Here is a 21,470-nt window from a genome sequence, read left to right on the forward strand (position 1 = left end):
GAAGCCCCGGCCTAATGCGGGAGGGGGGTAACACGGAGGACGGGAGGACCCTCCAAAGGCACGAACAGGCACTTGACGCGCTTCACTTCGAGGTGAAGGCGACGCTCCGGGAGAGGGGCGGAGAGCGGCGCATGCGCTCCGCGGCGCTTCAGGCGCGTGGAGGGCACTGCGCGTGCGCGCGGCCGACGCGGGAGGGGGCGGGGGGAGGGAGGGCATGACTGGCAGGCCGGGGACGCTTCGGCTGCCCGAGGGGCCCCGGCGGCGGGACGCGCGTGCGCACAGCGCGCGCAGGGGGTGGAGCTCTTCCGAGGGGGCCGGCGGACAGCAGCGCCGGCCTCGTGCGCCCCCTGGCGCGCGCCTTAGGGAGAGGAAGGAACGGGAGGGTGCCCGGAGGAGGGAGGAGGAGGAGGCGGTCGGGGCGGGAGGGGGAGGGGAGCGGGAGCGAGGGAGGGTTTATCGACCGGGCGATTTTGGTTAAAATATTCAAAATGGCGGACGGAGGAGCAGCGAGTCAAGATGAGAGTTCAGCCGCGGCGGCAGCAGCAGCAGGTAATCATTACAGCATTTTACATATTCATATTCATACTCAACCCCCGGCTCCCGCCGCCCCCCCCACGACTTAGCATAATTTATTAGTACTCAGGATTATTATAATTAACGGCGAGGAGATGGGGGGCCGGGGAACACAGCCCCCTCTGGGCGCCGAGCGGAGGGGGAAAGGAGCTCGGAGCGGCCGGGCGGAGGGGGAAGAAGACCCGGGGCAAAGGGGGCTGTGAGCCAGCGCGCTCCTCCTGCCCCCGGCCCACCCCGCCGCCGCGCCGGCCCGCCCGCCGGCACCGGCCCTCCTCCTCCGCCGGCCGCCGCCGCCTCCTCGCACGGTGCCCGAATCCGAGCGGGTCCGCGGCGGGCGGAGGGGCCGGGGCACCGGGAGAGGACAATAAAGACATTTTACATATTCATAGCTGCTGGGCCGGCGGGGCGCGGCGGGGCGCGGGCGGTAGACCCGGACGGGCTGCGAGGGGGGGCGTGGAGGGGCCAGAGGTGGCGGCGAGCACAATGCCGGTGCGCGGCGGGGCCGGAGTGGACCCCGGCGGCCGGACAGCCGCGCGGCACCCCCGGGATTGGAAGCCGGAGCGGGCTCCGGCCGGGGGGGGGACGCCGATCGCCGCGGGGTGCGCCCAGGGGTGGCGCCCTGCCCGCGGCCGCGCGTGGGATCCGCGTGGGGCAGAGCCCGGGGGGTCACGGCCCGGGCCCCTCGGCCGCGCCCTGCTCGTGCCCCGGGCAGCGGCCTGACCCCAGCCAGTCCGTGTCTGTGGTTGGGGGGGGGGGAAGAGCGTGGCGTGGGCCCCGTGAGGTGGCCTTCGGGGTGTGAGCTGGGGTCCTCCGGTCCCTTTGGAGGCTGGGCTGGGTGGGAGGAGCCCTCGGGGAAGTTCCCCTTCGTGGAAATGGCTTGGGTCGTCGGGGTGTCCCGGGCCCGCATCCCGGGGTCCTCGCGGATCTGGAGAAGCCCCCGCGGCCGTGGGTCGCGGGACAGTTGGGTTGGAGGTGCTCGCGGGGTTTGGTTGCTGCTCCGCACACACCCCCACCCACCACGCGCACGGGTGGCCCCGGGGGCCCTCTCGTTCCGAGGTCTGGGAGCTCCAATAGGCCACCCGAGAACTCAACCGTAAAGGATTGCCCTCCTGCTCTCAAAGGGCTGGCCCGACAAAGTTGATCATATTTTAGATTTCTCCTGACCTGCGGGGAACGGGGGTGATGGCCAAACACTGAGATCCCCTTCCTGGCTGTGTGTGGTGGTGCTTTCTCACTGCGTGCTGGGTCCTCTCTACTTGCTTCTCATTTGAATAATGTCTAATTCAGGGAGGTTTATATTCTTGAAATGGCCGCCTGGCTTTCCCCGCCTCTCATGTTTAGTAATTCAGACCTTTAATAACAGCCACTCACAGCCCAACGCCGTGTTTATATTTTACATTCGCCCCATGTGCTTTTGTGGTTCGATATGATTTTTTTTTTCCCTCTCTCTCACTCTCTCTCCTCCTCCTTGGCAATCCACAGGGCTCTGAGATCAAACCCAGTCTGTGCTGGGAAGACAAGGAGAAAACTGGGCCTGGACTGCCCCAGTAGTTGCCTAGGCCTTGTCCTCTCCTGCCTGATTTATTTACTAATAACCAAAATGACTCCCCCACCAACTGCCACTTGAGTCCTCTCCTCCGCAGGCAAAACACATCCTCTTGGGACCTTCCAGCATAAAAACAGCCCTGAGCTAAGCATCAGCTCTGTGGAGGCTTGTTTTCTCCTAAAAGTTTATCTTACAGTTTGTAGTATGTGGCCCTTATTTCCATTTTGCAGAGGCTTATGAGAGCTGCTTGTCTAGTACAAATTGAGGACTTTGTTGTGGTGATCGTCTCCCTCTCCCCAAGTTAAACTCATTCAGGCTATGTAAAGAGAAATAGTATTTGTAAAATCGGTACCTTCCCCCCCCTTTCCAGGAACTATGGGGTAGGTAGGTAATTTAAAAAGTCCAGATGACAACAGTTGGATAGTTTCTCAACAGTGCTTTTCCAGTTTCTGCACCAACTTACAGTGAGGCCGACCATCATATTGAGCTATCACTGACGTAGACCTGCCTATTTTAATTGTAGCAGTGCGGAGAACAGAAAGGGGGCTATGTTTTCTTTGAGCGTTAGTATCATGGTTAAATGAGAGAAAATAGAAGATAAACACAGGCATTGTTTCTACCCTGATCCTGGAACTTGCTCAGCATGCCGGGCTCTTGCTTTAAGGTGTCAGAATCGATTTTGTTTTATCTAGACTTAGGACAATTGGCCTATGAAAAAACCAATTAACTTTTACTGTTTAGAGAAAACAATAATTTTGATTTCTGATATCTCCTCTAAGAGTTTTGTTTTTAAAAGGTGAAAGGTGTTGCTTTCTAGGGGAAGTGTATGAGGAGGCATGTTGAATGTGTTAGCCTTAAAAATCAAGTTAAACCAGTGTGGTAAATATATGAAGGCATATTAGACTTCAGTTTAATTTATAACAAATTTTCAGATTTAGAGGACTAGATGCAAACTAATTGAAAACAACTAGTTCTCACTATTCACCCTCTTTCACATCCGCTAGGTAGGCCCTGAATGCAGTAGGGAAAAATCTTTCAGGAGAATGCTCAGGTGAAAAACTGATTCAGAGAGCTGAAGCATGAGGTTGGATGGACAAAAAGCAGTAATATGATTTCATGCCTTAAATAGTGTATGTTTTTGCACCCAGTTCCCAAGACGTGGTCAGACTGATGATGTCATTGGACAGAGGACAAGGTGCAGTTAATGTGATTTATTGTCCTGAGGTGAAGTATAGCAATGGAGCCTTCTCATAGGGAAACCATTTATCTCTGGACAATTTCCTTTACAGCTGCAGTTTAACCACTGCTGGGGCTGTAGTTGTTTTATCCAAAATGATAAAATGCACATTGCATGTTACAAACAAAGCTCACTGTTACAGTTTTTGTCGTACAGAAAAAAGTACATATTGTGAAGAACTGGCCTTTTATTTCAGTTGCCTGTTCTTGCTATCGTAAAAAATCATTTCCTCATAATTTTCAGATGGAGAATATGGATCTTAAGTAAGGATACCTCTGGAAGTGATACATATACCTCCATATTTTGTGTGGCTTTTGTTGTTACTGTTGTTTATAATCTTTCTCTTATAAGAAACTGCTTCTTAAGCTCAGTCTGGCCCAGGCTTGCGGGGTGACCGTTTGCTTTGGAGCCTATTTTAATGACTAAAACGGAGTTGAAGAAAATGAGAGCACTATATTCTTTTATGTTAAAATTATAGTATTTAAAATAAGGTAAAAGACTTAAGGGAAAGCTTGTGCTTTGAAGTAGCTTTTAAAGAGAATCTAGAGGGTTTTTTGGATTTGTCTGTACGTGTTTGTATATTATATTTTGAATGGTGTTTTAAAAATCCCATTTCAAAGTAGTAATTCCATACATAGTTTTTGACATTAATTTTCCTGAGCATTTCTATTTCTTAATGGTCATCTTAAGGAGATGGTTAAAGTTTTGGGGAAAGGATGTTTTATTCTTGGAGCTGATCTGTGAGGTAAGCTTTGTTAATGTCTAGGTTACTTTGGAGCCCTCATCAGCCTCCAACCTGCCAGGCTTCTGTTTTGGTTGTCAGGCAGCTTCCCATACAAGTTTCTAGGAAATCTGCTGCCACTTTTTAAATTTGCCCCACCCATTAATTATAATGGAACTTTCAAATTAAGGTCTCCAGTATTCATGACAGCTGACCAAATGTTTTTCATTTATGAAGAACTTAAACTGCCAAGTCTTTACGAGAAAAGTAACTTTACCGCTTTTCCCTAATTCACTTTTGATTTTTTTTTTTTTCATTTTGTCCTAAAAAAAAGTCAAGGAAAACACAAACAGTGCCTATTATCCAGTGGTAATGGTGTAATATTTTTTTCTCTACATCAATAGGTACTGTAAAACAAAAGAAAGAAAATTTATTTCATTGCTATCCTAGGTTAAACTATATGTTAGGATGCCATTTACCTGGTCAGGAGATTTTGGAGGAAGTTTAGGGCTTAGCCAAACTGCCTTTACCAGGTCACCAAATATATGGAATAGAGCCCTGAATATTATAGGCAAGTGCTTACAAATGACTGAACTGAGAATACTTTAAGTGTTTTTCATTTAAAAATGAAATATTTGAATTGTTTCTTGAATTTGTATTGCTTGATCTTGATGGGTATAAATGTGTGGGCTTAAAATAACACTTTGTACAGAGAAGACAGTATGTAGTTTTCTGTAGTGGCTATTGCCTTATATATATTTTTTTCTAATGTTGAAAACCATAGCCTCGTCTCTGCATTTTAGTCTTATTTTCAGTACTACTAAAAATAATGACGTGGGACTGCTGTCTTTTCACTTTTTAACATCAGTATTGATTTAATAACACAATTTTGGTTATAGTAATTCTGTGTTTTTCAAAATGGAAATTATTTTATTTGGAACCATTCAAATAATTTTTGTTTAGAGAATAGAATAGAGCACATAAAACATATCCAGTGTGGGTGCTAAATGTCTGGGCAGACATATTATATATTTTTTCATAGAAATCCAACATTAGACATTAGAGTAAAAGTTGCATTTTAGCTCAGGGTTGTAACTATTTCAATTTTTGAATTCTTCCTGAATTAATCTCTGCTCTTTTGGTGGTTTTGTTTTTGTTTTTGATATTGGGATTTGTTACATAGTTCATTCTGGCCTTCTATTTTGCCCTAACCTCCTGTGAGCTACACTTCTCTTCCTTTTTGTAAGAAAATTCTTTGGGCCAGTACTTTAAGTAATTTTTCCATCATACCATCTAAATGGGTCTTTTTGAGTGGTTAAAAGAGGTAATAGTTATGGTTCATAAAGAATAGCAGTTTCTTTATGCATCTTTCAGAAAGCATATTATTGACATCTTCATTTTGTGAATGAGGACAGTTGAGTAGACTTTTAAATAAATGCAGTTTTTTTTTAATACTTAGGTATTTCTGTCCTAACCTGATGGTGAGCTCTGCCTGTAAACTCTTGCAGAGTAATAGCAGAGGACAGCCCAGGTGGAGCTCTTGCGTGACTTCATCAATTTACAGTGGATTTAGAATTTAAAATATGAGAACCTTTGACTTGAAGAAACTTGTTGCATGCCATGTATGCTGTTTACAAAGCTTCGTTTGTCTTTGCTTTTAGTTATTGGGTACTGTTTATTTACTCAGTGACTGATACAGCTTTTTTCTTTTTAAATAAGTTCACTCTTCCAAGTATTCATTTTGAGTAAGTTTTACTCAACAATGAGCAAAAAAAGATTCAACGTTCTAGATTTGTAAGATTCTCCTTTGAAATGCTGTCTAGAAAACTGAATATTTATTTAGGATTATATTAATTTTTTAAAAAGATAAAGAAGCACAAAATTAAGCTCTGTGGATGCTTGTAGTAGTTTTACTTAGGTGATAATATTGAAAGAAAATTATAATAAGTTTAGTTTATTTTTTCTCATGAGTTATTTAGTAATTCTTTGTAACTATTGGTTTTTATGTTAGCATCATAGAGATAGTTAATGAAATTAAGTCAGTACAGTAATAACTTTAGATTTTTTTTCCTTTCCTGGTAAGTTTTATGTTTGCATTAGAAAGTACTAACAGGAAGTCTAGGAAGTAAGCATGATTTTGTATGTATTATGATACTTGTGTTTTAACATGTCACCTTAAGTAGTGGAGTGCTATGGGAGCTTTAAGAGAATATACTTTCAAAGAGACTAATCTAGGTGTTTCCTTGATTTTGTACATTTTAATGGTTTGGCTAATAATAAAATGCTTTTGCTGATTTATACTCTAGCAAGATACTATAATGAGTCTTTAAGCATAATTAACATTTCTTAGCTTATAAAAATGTATCTGGAAAAAAAATGTATCTGCCATGTACCTGATCATACTCCATTTTTCCTTGTGGACAACAGGGAAGTGTAGGGATGTTATAGCAGGGTTCATATGCTTACTTAAGCAGGAAAAGGTAAAACAATGTATATAATTACATATTAAAATATGCAACATAGTGAAAATCAGTAAAGAAATCAGGGTGTGTTCAAGTATGAATTAATCAAAACATCCTCGAATGTTATAGCCGGAAGGTAATTTAGATGTAATCTATGCCAAAGCTTTTGCTTCCCTGTGAGAAAATATTCCTCAGTTTTTAGTGACTTGCTTACCAGTCACTCAGTTGTTGACTAGCAGGGTTTGGGAGATGGCTCAACTAGTAAGGTGTTTTTGATCCCTAATTCCAGCACTGGGTGGGTTTGGGGTAGAGGTTGGATAGGGTGATTCCTGAAACCTGCCGCTCAGGCAGGGAGTGAGCTACTGGACAATAGAGACTTTGTCTCAAAAAACAAAGCCACTTCCAAAGACAGTTTATGTTGATCTCTGGTCTCTACACACACATATGCACACACTCAGCCCTACACACATGAACATGTGTAAGCATCTAAGAGCATAGGTTTCTAACTTTCTTTGTCTGCTGGTGCTGGAGATCTGAGCAGCCCCACTGCATGGTAACTGGTTTTACCACTGAGCTGTGTGCTCCTACTCTTGACTTTTGTCACTGTAGCCCCCACCTCCCTCACTTGAGTCATTGCTGTCAGCCAAAGGAGGCTTCATGTAGATGAGACTTCCCTTTTTTTCCCTGAAGACAAGGCCTCAACTTAGACTGACTGGGACTCACAGTGAAGCCCCGGCTGGGTTGAGCTCTGGATCCTCCTGCCTTATTCTCTTAGTGCTAGCACTTTGGAATCTGGGAGAGAATTTAGAGCAGTGGTTCTCAACCTATGAGTTGTGACCTCTTTCACAGGGCCCACCTAGGATATCAGAAAAGACAGAAATTACAATTCATAATAGTAGCAAAATTACAGTTTTGAAACAGCAGCAAAGATAATTTTATGGTTGGGGGTCACCACAACATTAAGAGCTGTAGTAAAGGAATTAGTAACAGCATTACGAAGGTTGAGAACCACTCACTGCCTTACAGGACTAGAAAGACAAGGAGGGAAGGCCATCTCAGAGGAGCTTGTTCTATTCTGTGTTGTACTGGTTTAGGTGAAAAACCAAGAAGCATTTGTCCTCTTCTGAGGAACTGTTGGAGGTGCTGTACAGGGTGATTTGAAGTGGGGAGATTGGATTCATGGAAACAAGTATACAGAAATTGAGGTGTTTGGTTCATTTTAGGCTGTAAGTTCAGTCAAATTGCTTACAGAGGAAGCAGTTACCTACTCTCTGTGGCTTTCAGTCTAGTAGTGGTGTAATGCCCCAAGTTAGACATGATGATGATGATGTTAAGTCCAGTTGTATGACATGGAAGATAGGCCTTTAGAAAAGATTTAGTCCCTGTCTTTAAATTAGGAACTTTTACATGTGGCCAGTGAGTTCACTTTTAATCTTGTGGACATAGAATTGTCTAGTTGGCTTAGCTTTCTTACCAAATCCAACACAATATTCACACCAAATTAGTAACATGAAGGAAAGCAAATACATGGGCAGTTATGATGTACATTTTTCATTTTATGTCCTTGTATTTGTTTTTTTTTTTTTTAATTGCTTCCATCTTTAAAGTCTTGTGTTTTATGTGGGCTACTTCCTCTTAAGAAAGGCAGGTGTAAATAAAATTACCTTAATCATGACATAATGATAATGTATTTTTATAGTGTCTTAATTTTTACAGCAACACCCTTATTTTCATTACCTCAGTTAGCCTTACTGGCAAGTATTATTATACCCATTTTATAGTTGAGTAAAATAAAGTTCAGATTAAGTGACTTTCCCAAGGTCATGTGTTTTAATAAGCACTAAGTACTTTGGAGAACAGGAAGGTGAAAGCCAGGATTGGAACTTTATCAATAGAAGCTTCAAATTCACGTGAATACTTTGGTTTGGTTCAAAAGTTTGATTTTATTTTGTTTGCTAGGCAGCTAGGAGTCAGTTTTTAGTTGTTTTGGACAGTGTCCTTATTGAGCAGCCAGAGTCAGAGGATAAAATACCAAGATTTTGAACATGGCTTCTGTGAAGGAGATTAGGATGGTGAACAGATAGACGTCAGGAAGTTGGGAGAGGAAACTTCTGGAAAATAAGGGAAGAATTTATTTAAAAATATATTTTAATGTGCACGTGTGTCTACATGAGCGCTTGTGTGGTTAGCAGTCCCCCGGAGGCCGGGTAATAGTGTCACATGTGGATACCCTGCAACTGTGAACTGCCGTGTAGGTTACAGGGAGCAGAACCTGGGGATCCTTCGCAAGAGTAGTAAGCACTCTTAAACGTGGAGTCATTTCCCTAAGCATTAAAAATTCAAATATACCTGACACATTTTTGGGCAGGTTTTACTTAGATTCCTTTTGAAAACGGTAAAACACTGTAGTGAATTAAATGGATGATAAACATGAATGTGAGAGGTGATGTCTGTACATGCGGATGTGTGGATTAAGCATTGACATCTCATTTTGACTTCGCCACTGATGTTTGTGGTTATTTCTGTCAACAATAAGAAAGTGATAATGACAGTGTTAGAGGTATTCTGTGGGGAGGAACAAATTGATATCAGAGTCATCTTTAAAGTTGTAATCGTTTTTCCTAGAGGAGTACCAGAGTAAAAGCAGCAGTTTTATTACTTGTGCTGTTGTAGATCAGGAGTGGTGTTAGTGACTGGCGAATTCGGTGGGGTCCCTTATTAAAGGGTGTGCATTTCTGAGTGTAGCCAGCCAGTCCTCTAGGAAAGAGGTGTGCCCTTTTGTACTCTGAAAACCTTTGCAATTGAAGTGTTGCATTCTGTCTTCTAGTGTACACCTACCTATACGTTCTGTCACTATTTCCTTACTGAGCGTCCAACAACGACAAAAATGGAGTACTCCGTTTATGAAGTTTTGATTTTAGAAAAGTTGCCCTTGGGAAGAGGATGGCTGTATTTTATCTTGAGACTTTCCTGGTTCCATTTCTGGATCCCCTACCCCAATCCCAGTGTTTGGATTGTTCGGAGAGCCTGTGCAGCGCTGCCCCTGCTTGGATATGCTGTTGTATGGGGAGCAAAGACAAAGGTTCTTGTAGTTGAGATGCCTGTATTCTGTATCATGAACTATTTGTGTAATTGTGTAATGGGTGTAGTTGTGTAATAGGATTTTACTTAATGAATTTTTAAAGATTTTTGTACATTTTAAATTAAGCGGAGCTTCACTCTTTATTTTTTTTAATTTATTTTTATTTTTGTGATGCTAGAGATCAAACCTAGTGTTACTTAAGTACCCTACCACAGGGCTACATTCCCAGCCCAAATTTCACACTTTATAAAGCCTCTGGTATTTTTATTTAAAGCTCAACTGTGGGACTGTTCTGTTCTTCAGCTATCCCCTAGGAGCAGGTAGGTTTGGCATTTTCCCTCTTCTTTCTATCCTGGTTTCCCATTTGCTTTTATGAAGGGTCTGTTACCTGCTTATCTTTTGGGACCTTTCTGTTCATAGCTTGTCACCATAAATAGCTTCTTTTTCTGCGCTTCTGTTCTACTTTCAAGTCTGAATTTAGTACTTAATTTGTGTTCATTTAGCTAATTCAGTTCTTCACTGTAGATAGTCTTATTTTCTTCCCTAATTGATTATGTAAGTAACTCTTGTCTTATAAGAACTTTGAAAGCAGGAACAGAGTAGGAGTTGAGCAAACAGCACTTGATTGATTAAGTGAATTCTAATTCTTGGTTGGAATATGTGCAGGCCTAGCCATCACCTGAGATTCTAACATGGTTGATGTCCGAAAATCCCTGTTTTATAAAACTTTAAAATGATTTGGTAGCATCATCCAGTTACTTGTTGCACTTCAAGATTATTTGTTGCTTAGAGTGTCTCGAATGATGGGTCTCAATTATTACACTAGAGAGAATGGCTGGGGATGTAGCTCACCCTAGTAGAATGTAAATGAAGGGGGCATAAGTTTGGCATGAATTGTAGTACTCAGTGTGAGTGTGAACAGGGATATAATTAACAAACATGACTGGCCCTTCTGCCTTCATTTTATTTAGTGAATATAGAGCTAGTTCCATTCCTTGGCTTGAACTAGAGATGGAGAAATAATGCTAGTACAAATATTACATTAGCCTTCAAAACTCGCAGTATTGGAGCAATCATCTGGTGACACCGTTGATAGTAGGTCATTGATAAGGTATGGGGCTTCATGGCACTGTAGGAACATAGGGTAAAAGCCCTAGTCTGGAAGGCTTTCTGAGAAAGTAGTGTTTATTATGGTAAGACATAAAGGATGAGTAGGACGTCATCAGTCCAAGGATTAGGAGTAGGAGGTTGAAAATTGGAAGGAAGGATCGAAAATGTTCTAAGCAAAAAGAATACTATATACATACACACGACTGAGAATATCATTTTCAAGGAACTGAAGTTCTGTGTTGTTTGAAATGCAGCGTAAGAGTTGAACATAATATCAATCTACATTATCAGTTTATTTTCATGATCTTTTATTTTAGTGACTGAACCTGCAGTCAGATTTTGTGGCAGTTTCTATACCTTCTGACAAAATCATACTGATTTCTCGAACAGTGATTGTATCTCTAAAGTTTTTTCTACTTACTGTACCAAATGCTTTGCACAGGTTCATATCACTCACAAGACCCTGTTAGGACATGAAATGCCACCCCTAGATTTCAGGGTACAAAACAGGGTTAATGAAGCTGAGTGGCATACCCTAGGCTTGAATGTGTTGGTGGTGTCAGTGAATGATCAGGAGTGATAGTACTTTCTTGGGCATTGACTTCTGCTTCAAGCTAAGTTGCGTGATGAGTTAGAGCAATAGTTGGGAGCTTTCTGAGTTTTTGCTTGTAATAGCTCCATTTTTAACAGTTACATTTAGTTCCCAGTTCCAGACCTGGAGGTAAGAAAGAGTCAGTTTTGCATTTTTATTTTTAATTTTGAGGACAGGGTCTTGACATAGCACTGCCCTGGAATACAACTCTTAGTTATGTGTCTTTCTCTCTTGTCTTGCTGTTTGGAGACATGGGCACTTGATTACCAGATCTAGTATTAACTTAGCTTTCAGAAATTTCCAGATGGTGACTGTAAAAAAGTTAGAAGGGGCTAGTATGCAAATTGCTGGCACTAGTAGTCTATAATCTTCAGCAGTTTTGAATTCTATAAGAATTAAATAATAAACTGGTTGTGATGGCTCAGTCATAGTTCTCATGGGGCTGAGGCTGGAAGCTGAAGAGTTCACGGCCAATCTGATCTGCACAGTGAGAACTCACCTCAAAGACAAATTAAACAAACAAACAAACAACACCAAGTTGCTAACATCTAGATGATTTAAAATGTGGGGGGTCACATCTGTCTTGTTATCTGGTTGTGGAGAAAGAAAAATGGGACTTTATTTTATTTTAACATTTTAAGATGTTTTAATGTTTCTTACATGAGTTGTAATAGAAAATTGATATGGAGCAAATTCTGCTAAGAAAAAAAGTATTTGGGTTTTATTTCTTTTCCCTTACCAAACTATTACTAAAACAAGGGTGTCACTTTCACTTGAGGCGATATGACTATTGTTTCTTGTGGAGAAATCAACTATTTAATGGCATTGGTCCTCAGTTGTGTGCACCTTACTTAGTCATGGTCTTTATTGCCTTGTCTGTGTGGTATGCTGTATTTCTCTGGAAACTTTTCAGATAGTATACAGTATTTGATTGTATTAAACAGTTTACTGGTCTCTTATCTATATTTTAATGTATATTGGATTGTGTTGTGGTAAAAAAAAATTATGTATCGTGTTTTCTTTTAGGACAAATTTTGGTGGGGATAATAGCACCCATTGAGTGCTTGTCTGGTATGCAGCAGGGCCCTGGCTTTGATTCCCAGTACCACAGAGTAACACAACAATAATACAGTTCTTAGAGATAGAACTTGAAGATTAATGAATACCTCTAAGACAAAATTATAACATGGGGTAAAGATCCAGTTGGCTTTTACTTGAAATTTTAGATTTGCAAAACATTCATCAGGGTGGAATGAGTCTTCCGATGAGCTGAACAAAGAGATTTGACCTTGTAGGCAGAAAAGGCCTAATGGAAGCAAAATGGGACACATGTTATTTTCCTTTATGGGATTGAAATGGAATTTCCTTTTTTTGTTGGCTAAGCTAATGTATATCCCTTCTGATTGGTTGCTATTTATCTTCTGTTTTATGGGGAAAACTGCCTTGTTTCAAAGTTCAGTTAGAGTAAGTGAGTCTTGGTATAAATGACTTTAATTCTGATTTGGTCTGATATTCAGAGATTGGTCCCAAACAGTGGCCTGTCATAAACCTTGTCTAATAGAATAATATACACTTAAAGATGTTAGGGTCAGGCCTCTGAGAATGATACCAAATCAAAATCCTTTTTTGTTTTGTTTTGTTTTTGACTTCTTGAGACAGACTCTCTATGTAGTCCTGGCCATTCTGGAACTAGCTATGTAGATCAGGATGGCCTCGAACTCATAGAGGCCTACCTCTGCCTCTGGAGTTCTGGAATTAAAAGTGTACACCACCATGCCCAGCCATCTTATTTTATTTGTAGTGTTTGTAAGTGTCAGTTTCTCTACTCTCTGTAGTACTTAAGTTAATTATTAGTTTTTTGTTGTTTTTTTCTCAGTTGATAGATGAACATCTGAATATTTTGATTTCGTGATTTTACTCTTAAGTTGTGCATAATAAATTTTATTTTTCTGTGTATTTTATTTTTATTATTGCACCAGTTTTAGTCTTTTCAAGATACTTGTTTTGTTGAAAAGTTTTTATTTTTTTATGTTTATTTTGTGTGTGTGTATATGTGTGTGTGAGTAAGTATAGGTACTGTTGGAATCAGAAGAGGATGTTGATCTCCTGGAACTGGTATGCCAGGCAATTGTGAACTGCCTGATATGGGTGCTGGGAACTGAGCCTGGGCCCTCTGAAAGAACATCAAATACTCCTAACCACTGAGCTATCTCTTCACCTCTAGCAGTTCCCGAAAATTATGACCTGAAACACTATCTTTTCATGAGGGATCCTTTCCCCTTTGATCGCCCAAAGCTAAGTTATTCCTATACCTTAAAGAAGCTGCTTAGATTTGAGAAATGAGCTGAAGTCACTCTCTACTTAACACTGTGGTCACATGATTTCCCTGCAACTCATACATTAGCCCTTTATTTAGAAAGGGGCTAGTTGCATTGAGAATGGGGATGGGTCAGCTGTGGTGCTGTGGCCCTGCAGTACCATACCTTCACAAAGGAAATGTTTCTTTTAATAGAGAAGAACTAGAGGAATCATACATTTTTACTCTGCCTACTCTAACTAAAATTTGTTCAAAGATTTAGGAGAAAGAGGGATAAAGGAAGAACAGAAAGATAGTGCAGTTTTGGCAATCTAGTCCTACTTGTGGACTACCTAGAAGTGACAGGTTTATTCTAGAATCTTTCCCGTATCGACCAAACTGGAGTCTAACTTCCTAGCAAGCTTGGGATTCTCTGGAACATAGGAAGCATCAGTTTCAGGATCAGGTTAGGGTGGAGGTGTTCAATTGGTCGAACTTCAGTGAGTGGAATGTATAAACTATGGTTGACATACAGCAGTAAATAGCCTCAGAAAGTACAGTGTTGTGAGGAAAGATGTGAATGACCTGTATGAGAGAGGCATTACAGGAGAGCATCTTGCATGTTGTAGATGTGAAATACCTCTCTAGACTGCCTGCTGGGCTATTTAGAAAGCGGAGAGGACAGTAGACACATTGCTTCATGAGTAGGTTTATTTCCCTAATATTTGAGGGTGGGGCAGCTCAGATTGAAACAGGTCACATTAACCGTCTTGTTTCCTGGTAGTACCTTTTTGGCCAAATTTGTCACATCCTTTTTGTGTTTTCCTTTTCTATCTATATGTTATTTTTACTTTTTTGGGTGAAACCTGTGAAATAGTGAATGTATAAGTATTGTGTGTAATATTAACCATGCAGTAAGCTTGACTGAGTTACTGTCATTTTGTACTCCTAGACAACTAATCTCTCTCTCTTTGTGTCTCTCTCTTTCTTACTATATAGTTTGGCTGATCTGGAACTGACTCTGTAGACCAGGAGTGTCTGAGACCCACCTGCCCCTGCCTCCCAACTGCTGGGATTAAAGGTGTGTGCTACCACCTCCTGCCTAAGCCAGCTAATTTCTATGAATAAATTATCTGGCTTATTCTCTGCTCTTTATTTTTCTCTTGTCCTTAGTTCTTTGTTTGTTTGTTTGTTTATTTATTTATTTATTTATTTATTATTTTTTCCCCTTGATTCTTCAATTAGATGGGAATTAACTGGATTGGGGTCTATATCTCTAGAAGCTGTATTCTGAAATCTTGTCTGCTGACTCCACATAACTTTTTTCCTAATTCCTTAAATTAAAAAAACAAAAACAAAAACATTTATCTACTTACCTGTTACTTTTGTCTTCCTCCTACAAATGTAAGCTTGTAGAGGCTCATAATCTCTTTAACAAGAAAAGCAAAATAAAAACAAACTAAAATACCTGTTAGTATTAACAATGGAGCAGAAGTACGTCTCCAAACTTCATAGTGGATAATGTAGAAGTGGAAACAATTTATGTCTGTAAAACTTGAAACACACAGTTTGCAAAGAACACAGTTCCTGGCACTAAGCTAAGAAGTAATATCATAAACAAGACTAGGTATGATGACGTAAGTAGTGGCCTCAACAAGCAATATTACAATGGCTGCAGTAACAAGTTTCATACTTTTCTTCTGTAGGGGAGATGGATCAGACCAGAGCACCTTGAGAAAGGCAGCTTTGTAGCAGGGAGTTTGGGTGACAAATATTTGAGACAGTCTGACTTAAAAGAAGAAAAGGTGGTTTAGTAATTAGAATGGAGATGGTACATGCCCTGTAAACATCTTCCACAAATATTGCTTTATTCACAGGAAGTACAGTGCTGCTGGCGTCAGGGAGTGCTACCAAAGTAACTACTGAGTTTGAACTTGTTCATTGGTGCTTAACATTGAAGGCAGAATGTTAAGATGATTGTATTGGGCACACAGGTCGCATTTCATGGGTAATACTGTTTTGGCAGGCCTGATTTTCAGAAACAGAATTTTTGTCAGCATAGCTACAAGTAATTGACTCTTGCTAACAGTATCCTTGATAAAAAGGAGCAGTGCCTGTTTGTATTAACCTATGATGTCCACGAGAATTCTTAGCCATTGGGCAATACATTAGTTTGCTTTAGAAGAAGCTAAATGATAACCAGAGGAGTTCCTCAGTAACTGTTTTAAAGTCGATTATCCTGATGGTCAGGATATATTTTTCAGAGTTGGCCAGAGCACATCTGCCTGCAACAGTGCTACCATTGCTACAAGCAGACACTCACTTAATCCAAATGGCATTGTGGTGAAGGTTCTAGGGCTCTTGGGGGCAGGAGAGCATCATGGGGAAGGAGGAAGAAGGTGGAGGAAAAAGCAGAGTTGCCATGGTAGAAGGAGAGCCACGTAGGCCTTGAGGAAGGACTCTGAGAATGGTGTGAAGAGGAATGGCCCAGATGAGAATATAAGCAATTATTTATGGAATTATGGATGGGAAGTGGCCCATAGAGAACATGTTCTTATTAGTCACTGGCAGAAAGAGTTGTGGTTAAAATTTTACTTTAAATATTTTAAGTTAAGGGTAAGGTATTAATTATTTGTCTTTTTTAAAGGATATTAAAAACTTTCCTTATTTTATTATAATATATTGTACAGATTGTATAATTAAATTCATGCTCATAATAGTCTTAGTCATTTTATGGGTCTTTTATGTTCGTAGTAACTACTATTTTCTTCATAATTCTTGATTTTGAATTTTTCATCTTTTGAATATTCTGATGTCAAATTTGTCAACAATGTGGAATGACAGCTTCCTGTATTTGCATTGTGGTTTTACAGGTTTCTATTACAGAAATTCTTGTTGACAATTTTACAAGGATCTTTGAAGGAGATAGTGCTGTATTTTATACAGATATTCAAACGTGTACTGATGACATAAACCATTCTTCATGTTCCCAAAATACTGTTGATGAGTCTTACCATAAGGCAGATGCCGGTGATGAGGAAAGTAAGAAAAACTTTCCCAATGATAATGGGGAAGAATTAAAGATTTATCTGGTCTTCCTCAGGAGGAAGTTCCTATAGGTAAGGGGAAGCATTAAGTAGTAATCAGATGAATGGAAGGATGACATCATTTCCTGATTTCACAAGATTGTAAATAGAATCAAAGCAGTATTGGGGCACACCATTATATTAATGCATGGGAAAAGTTTTTTAACAACACATTAATTAAGAACATAAATATAAAGTTATTTGCCTTATTTGTGAATTCCCACATTCGTGTTTGCTTTGCTATCAAAATGTCATTAATTCTGTTTTAATAAATATGAACCTTATCTTGTATGTTTTTTGCTTTATTCTAGTGAAAGATCATATGTAAATGTGCTAGCTATTTACGTAACAATTCAAGTGTAATTTTAGCTCACACTGTAAGTACAAATACATAATAAAGTATTGTGGTGGGTTAATGGTTAAATTTGGCTTTGTAGTCTAATTTGATACTCTCACTCCCACCCTCTCTTTTATTTTCATTCTAGCAGGTGCTGGGAATGTTAGAAGTAAAACGCATAGCCCCTTGAACAACAATGTACTTTGAAAAATGATCACTTTAATGCAGTCTTGAAAATATCTTGTTATCATTAAAATAGAGTTAGGAGCTTGGAATGATTGAAATTGGCATTAGGTAGAAGGGCCAGGTGGTGGAGACAGTTGGCTCCTTATTTGGAAGAGGGAAATTATGTCAACGTCACACACTACACACAAATTAGTTGTGAAGGGATTAAAATTTGAATGTTCAAAGGTAACAGAAAATAACTACAACAAGAGCAGGAATAAGTTTTTATTTTATGGATCAAAAGGCTTTTGACATGACAATACCCCAGAAGCCATAAAAAGAAAAGTACAGTATTTAAGGTTCTATCAGATTCTGCAGACAAAAAACATAATACATGATAGAAAAAACTGACTTATGTAAAAGCTTGAGGATTAATTTACTTTTCACAATTGTTAATAAATGATAAAAGCCCAAAGGAAGATTGACCATAGTGTATAAATAAGCATTTTACTTACATTTATTAGGACCCTCTACAGTGAAGACAAAAACCTTTAGGATGGATTCAAAAGGATGAGTGGCCAGTGACATTCATGGCTCCACTGGTAAAGCAAGCACTTGTTGATGAAGACTGAGTGTGTGGAGCTGACCCCACACAGTTTACTGTGATCTCCACACGTGCCACAGCACACACACCTCTGTAGTTTACATACACACAGTGCACACAGTGATACTTATTTTTAAAAAAAGGGTGAAGAAATTGAGACATGACTTTTGGTGAAATCGTGGACAAGTTAAAATATTAAGGGAAAGAATAATGTTGAAAGGGATACTGGCTGTAATTTAGAGGTAATTGTATGTTTTATTTATGCTTAAGATTTTTATTAAATGCCTAATAGCAGGCATTTTATTTTATTTATTTTTAACTTTTTATTGGTTCTTTGTGAATTTCACATCATGGACCTCAGTCCCACTCATCTCTGCCTCCCTTTTGTCCCTACCCTCTACCCTTGCAATCTCCCCCTCAATAGAGAGGGGAAATCTTGTTATGGAAACTGGAGTGTGTCCCACAGAATACCCCTTTGTTCTTAATTTTTTGCTTAAAAATGTTCATTGCAATGACTCTGGCTTCTGCTACTTTATCAATACTGGACCCTCATTGGGCCTCCCACAGATATCTTGTTGTTGCCCTGTGTCTGAAGATCTTGTAGTTTTGGATCTGTGGGACTGGGACCTTCATGCATTCCAGCAGTTTATCATTGGGTAGATGTTGGGGTAGGCAAATTCAAAGCCCTGGATCTGGGTCTGATCAGTTAGGTATCTGATCTGGTCAGTCCTCTGCCTCTCCTGATCTCATGCTCTTGGGGACCAGCTCACCAGCAACCCTCACTACCAGGCTAGCCCTACCCTGACACCCAGGTGAGGTACAGGTCCTGCTCTTCTGAGTGTTGCAGGCAGTGAGGGATGCGGCCAGTTCTCCCACACTCATGACCCCTGGGTCAGCTCTCCTGTATGCCATAAATGGCAAGGGATGAGGGAAGGGAGAAGGGTGTCTCTTCTATGCCAGCAGACAAGAGGCAGGGCCAGCTCTCCCACACTCAGCACCCTCAGGGTCAGCTCATCTGCATCCCCCACGCCAGGGCCAGCTCCACTGTGCTGCCCAGGGAGGTGCCGGATCTGCTCTTCCGAGTGCTTCAGCAGGTGAAGGACAGGGCCAGCTCTCCTGCTCTGTTGACCTGGGGTCAGCTTTCCTGCCTGCTTTTGGTGGCAAGGAGCAAGGGAAGGGGAAGCATCTCTCTGTCACCCATGTCACTATATAGCAGACAAATTGTGGGGCCAGCTTTTCTATGCTCACACCCTTGGGCCAGCTCACCTGCACCTCCACCATCAGGGTCTGCTCTCCTGTGTTGCCCAGGTAAGATGCAGAGCCTTTCCCAAGTGCTGAAGCAGGTGAGGGACAGGGACTTGCTCTCCTGCTCTCATGACCCCATCCTGGCCAACCCTACTACCTGATACTGGTGGTGAGGGCAAAAGGGAGGGGCGGGTATCTTTCTCTCATCAATGTCACCACATAGCAGACAAGAGGCAAGGCCAGCTCTCCCACAGCCACATCCTTGGGGCTGGCTCCCTTGCAGCCCCCTCATCTAGGGCTACCTCTTGCTGTGCTTCCCAGGGGAGATTCAGGGCCTGCTCTCCTGAGTGCTGCAGCAGGTGAGGCATAGGGCCAGCTCTGATGACCTCTGGGCCAGCTCTCCTGGAAAGGCATAATTTTAAATCATAAAATAGTTATGTAGGGATTTTTGCCATTCATGATTAATGTGCAGGACATAGATAAATGATTATGAGCTGCCTAAGCTTGTAGAGAACTGTCCATTTCTTCCTTACTGTTTCCTAGATAACCACAAGTTTCCTGTTGATTTTTCTTGTGCTCTTGCACAAATACTTTTAAAAAAGCAAACTTCCTTCATGCTTTGTTGATATTTAGTTTTTTCTTTGTTTACAGATATCTTTAACACATTCTTGCCATGTTCTACATTTCCTCCATTGCTTACATTATAGCTTACATCTCTATAGAGTTCTTTATATAGATTTGTATAATCTAGCTTTTTTGCTTTGGAGACTCCTGATATTGTATGAAATTGTTCCAGAACGTTTTTATTCAGAAGGTAGCAGTTAACCAGATTCTTTCTCTGTAGACTAGGCTGGCCTTGAACTCAGAAAGATCTGTCTCCCTCTGCCTCCCAAGTGTTGGGATTAAAGGTGTGTGCCACTGCCAATTGGCAACCTGATTCTTTTGTTTCACCATTTATTTCTCATTGGATGATGTCAAGCAGTAACCTAACAAAACATGTTGTAACTTGTTTGTGTTACTGGATACAACTCTAAATTGTTTTGTGGGGGTAGTTGAAATAACTAAGTACTTTGCTTTAAAAGGAAGGACTCAGAAATCGTACTTCTAGTTACTGCTGATTTGTACATAGTCATGGCCGTAAAAAGTCAGATGAAGTAATAATGCTATTTAAAAGAATTTAAAGGCAACTTTTGCTTTACTCAGTTGGCAGCAGGGTTTACTGGGTTGAAAAATTAATCTACATACAACTTCACTTGTATGTATTAGCTTAAGGTAGAATGAGTCACAGTAACAGAAAATCATGTTATGTAATTTTTTTTACCCTGTGTATTTAGTTCTTTAATAATAGTGGCCATATTCCTATATGCTTAAACGTTTCTTTGATTTTAAAACTTGAATCAGTTAAAACAGTAATATTAGCACCATATTTAAGGTTATATGTAATTTTCATTTTGTGCAAACCCCCCCCCCCAAAAAAAAAGGACAGGGTATCACTATGTAGGTCTGATTAGCGTGGAACTCACAGAGATCCATCTGCCTCTCTCTCCCAACATGCTGGGATTAAAGGTGTGCACCACCATGCCCGACTTAATTTTCTTAAGTTCTTCAGTCCCATCTAAGTATTAGAGTTTCTGGAGGTTTGAAGCAAAGTGTTCATTTCAGTGCCTCATTTTGCATAGTGGTTAGCTCATGAGATAATGGATATATATTTACTAAATATTTTCTGGGTGAGTTTCAGGATTGTCTGCCTTCATTATGACATGCCTCTTGTCGTTTGTCTCATGACCACTACTATAAACACGTTAACCACAGTAGATAACTATCTTGGCAGTTGTAACATAGAATAGTTTTTTGTTCTGCTGTGCATATCTATGCATAACTGATAGTTGGATCGCCTGTTCAGAGCATGTTTATGCATGTTCTTAATAATATTGCCAGTTTCCTTCTCATTCTTGCTCTGAGAATCCGAAGTACAGAGCACCTCAGAGAGCTTAAGATCCTCCCTGAATAGGGCTGTAACAATGTAAGAATCTGTACTTTTGAGCCTGAATGGAGAATTGAGAATGAATTTTCTGTTAAAGGATAGATAGTACAGAAAAAGAAGGCACAGTTTTTTTGTTGTGAGGAATCTGTGTATGTTTTTTTCTTTTTCTTTTTTTTTGGGGGGGGAGGGGTCCTCTGTGTTAGGCCTTTAAAAAGGCTGCAGTGTGTGGGCCCAAGCTATAGTTTCATCTGAAGGTTCAGCTGGGAAGGATCTGCTAAGCTTGCTTATATGGTTGTTGGACAGATTTAGTTTCCTTGCTGGCTGTTGGACTTAGGGTCTCAGTTTCTTCTTGTCAGATAGTTATTGGTCAGAAATTGCCTTCATTTCCTTTGTGGTGTCTACAGCTTATTTCTTTAGAGTAAGCCTTGAA

At 40.8% G+C, this 21,470-nt stretch overlaps 1 protein-coding gene across 4 annotated transcripts in view; it reads left to right on the forward strand.

Moving 5' to 3' along the window:
* The first annotated feature begins 503 nt into the window (after nt 1–503).
* Pou2f1 (POU class 2 homeobox 1) overlaps nt 504–21,470 on the forward strand; it is a 144,585-nt gene continuing 123,618 nt past the window's right edge. For 3 of the 4 annotated variants that reach the window (XR_008722085.1, XM_055624434.1, XM_055624436.1), the window contains exon 1: nt 504–549. The gene's annotated coding sequence lies outside the window, so the exon portion shown is untranslated. The remainder of the gene's footprint in view (nt 550–21,470) is intronic. The other variant, XM_055624435.1, reaches the window with a different exon arrangement.

The sequence above is a fragment of the Psammomys obesus genome, unplaced genomic scaffold (assembly GCF_907164565.1).
Source record: "Psammomys obesus unplaced genomic scaffold, mPsaObe1.curated_primary_1811, whole genome shotgun sequence".
In the NCBI taxonomy this organism is placed as follows: Eukaryota; Metazoa; Chordata; class Mammalia; order Rodentia; family Muridae; genus Psammomys; species Psammomys obesus.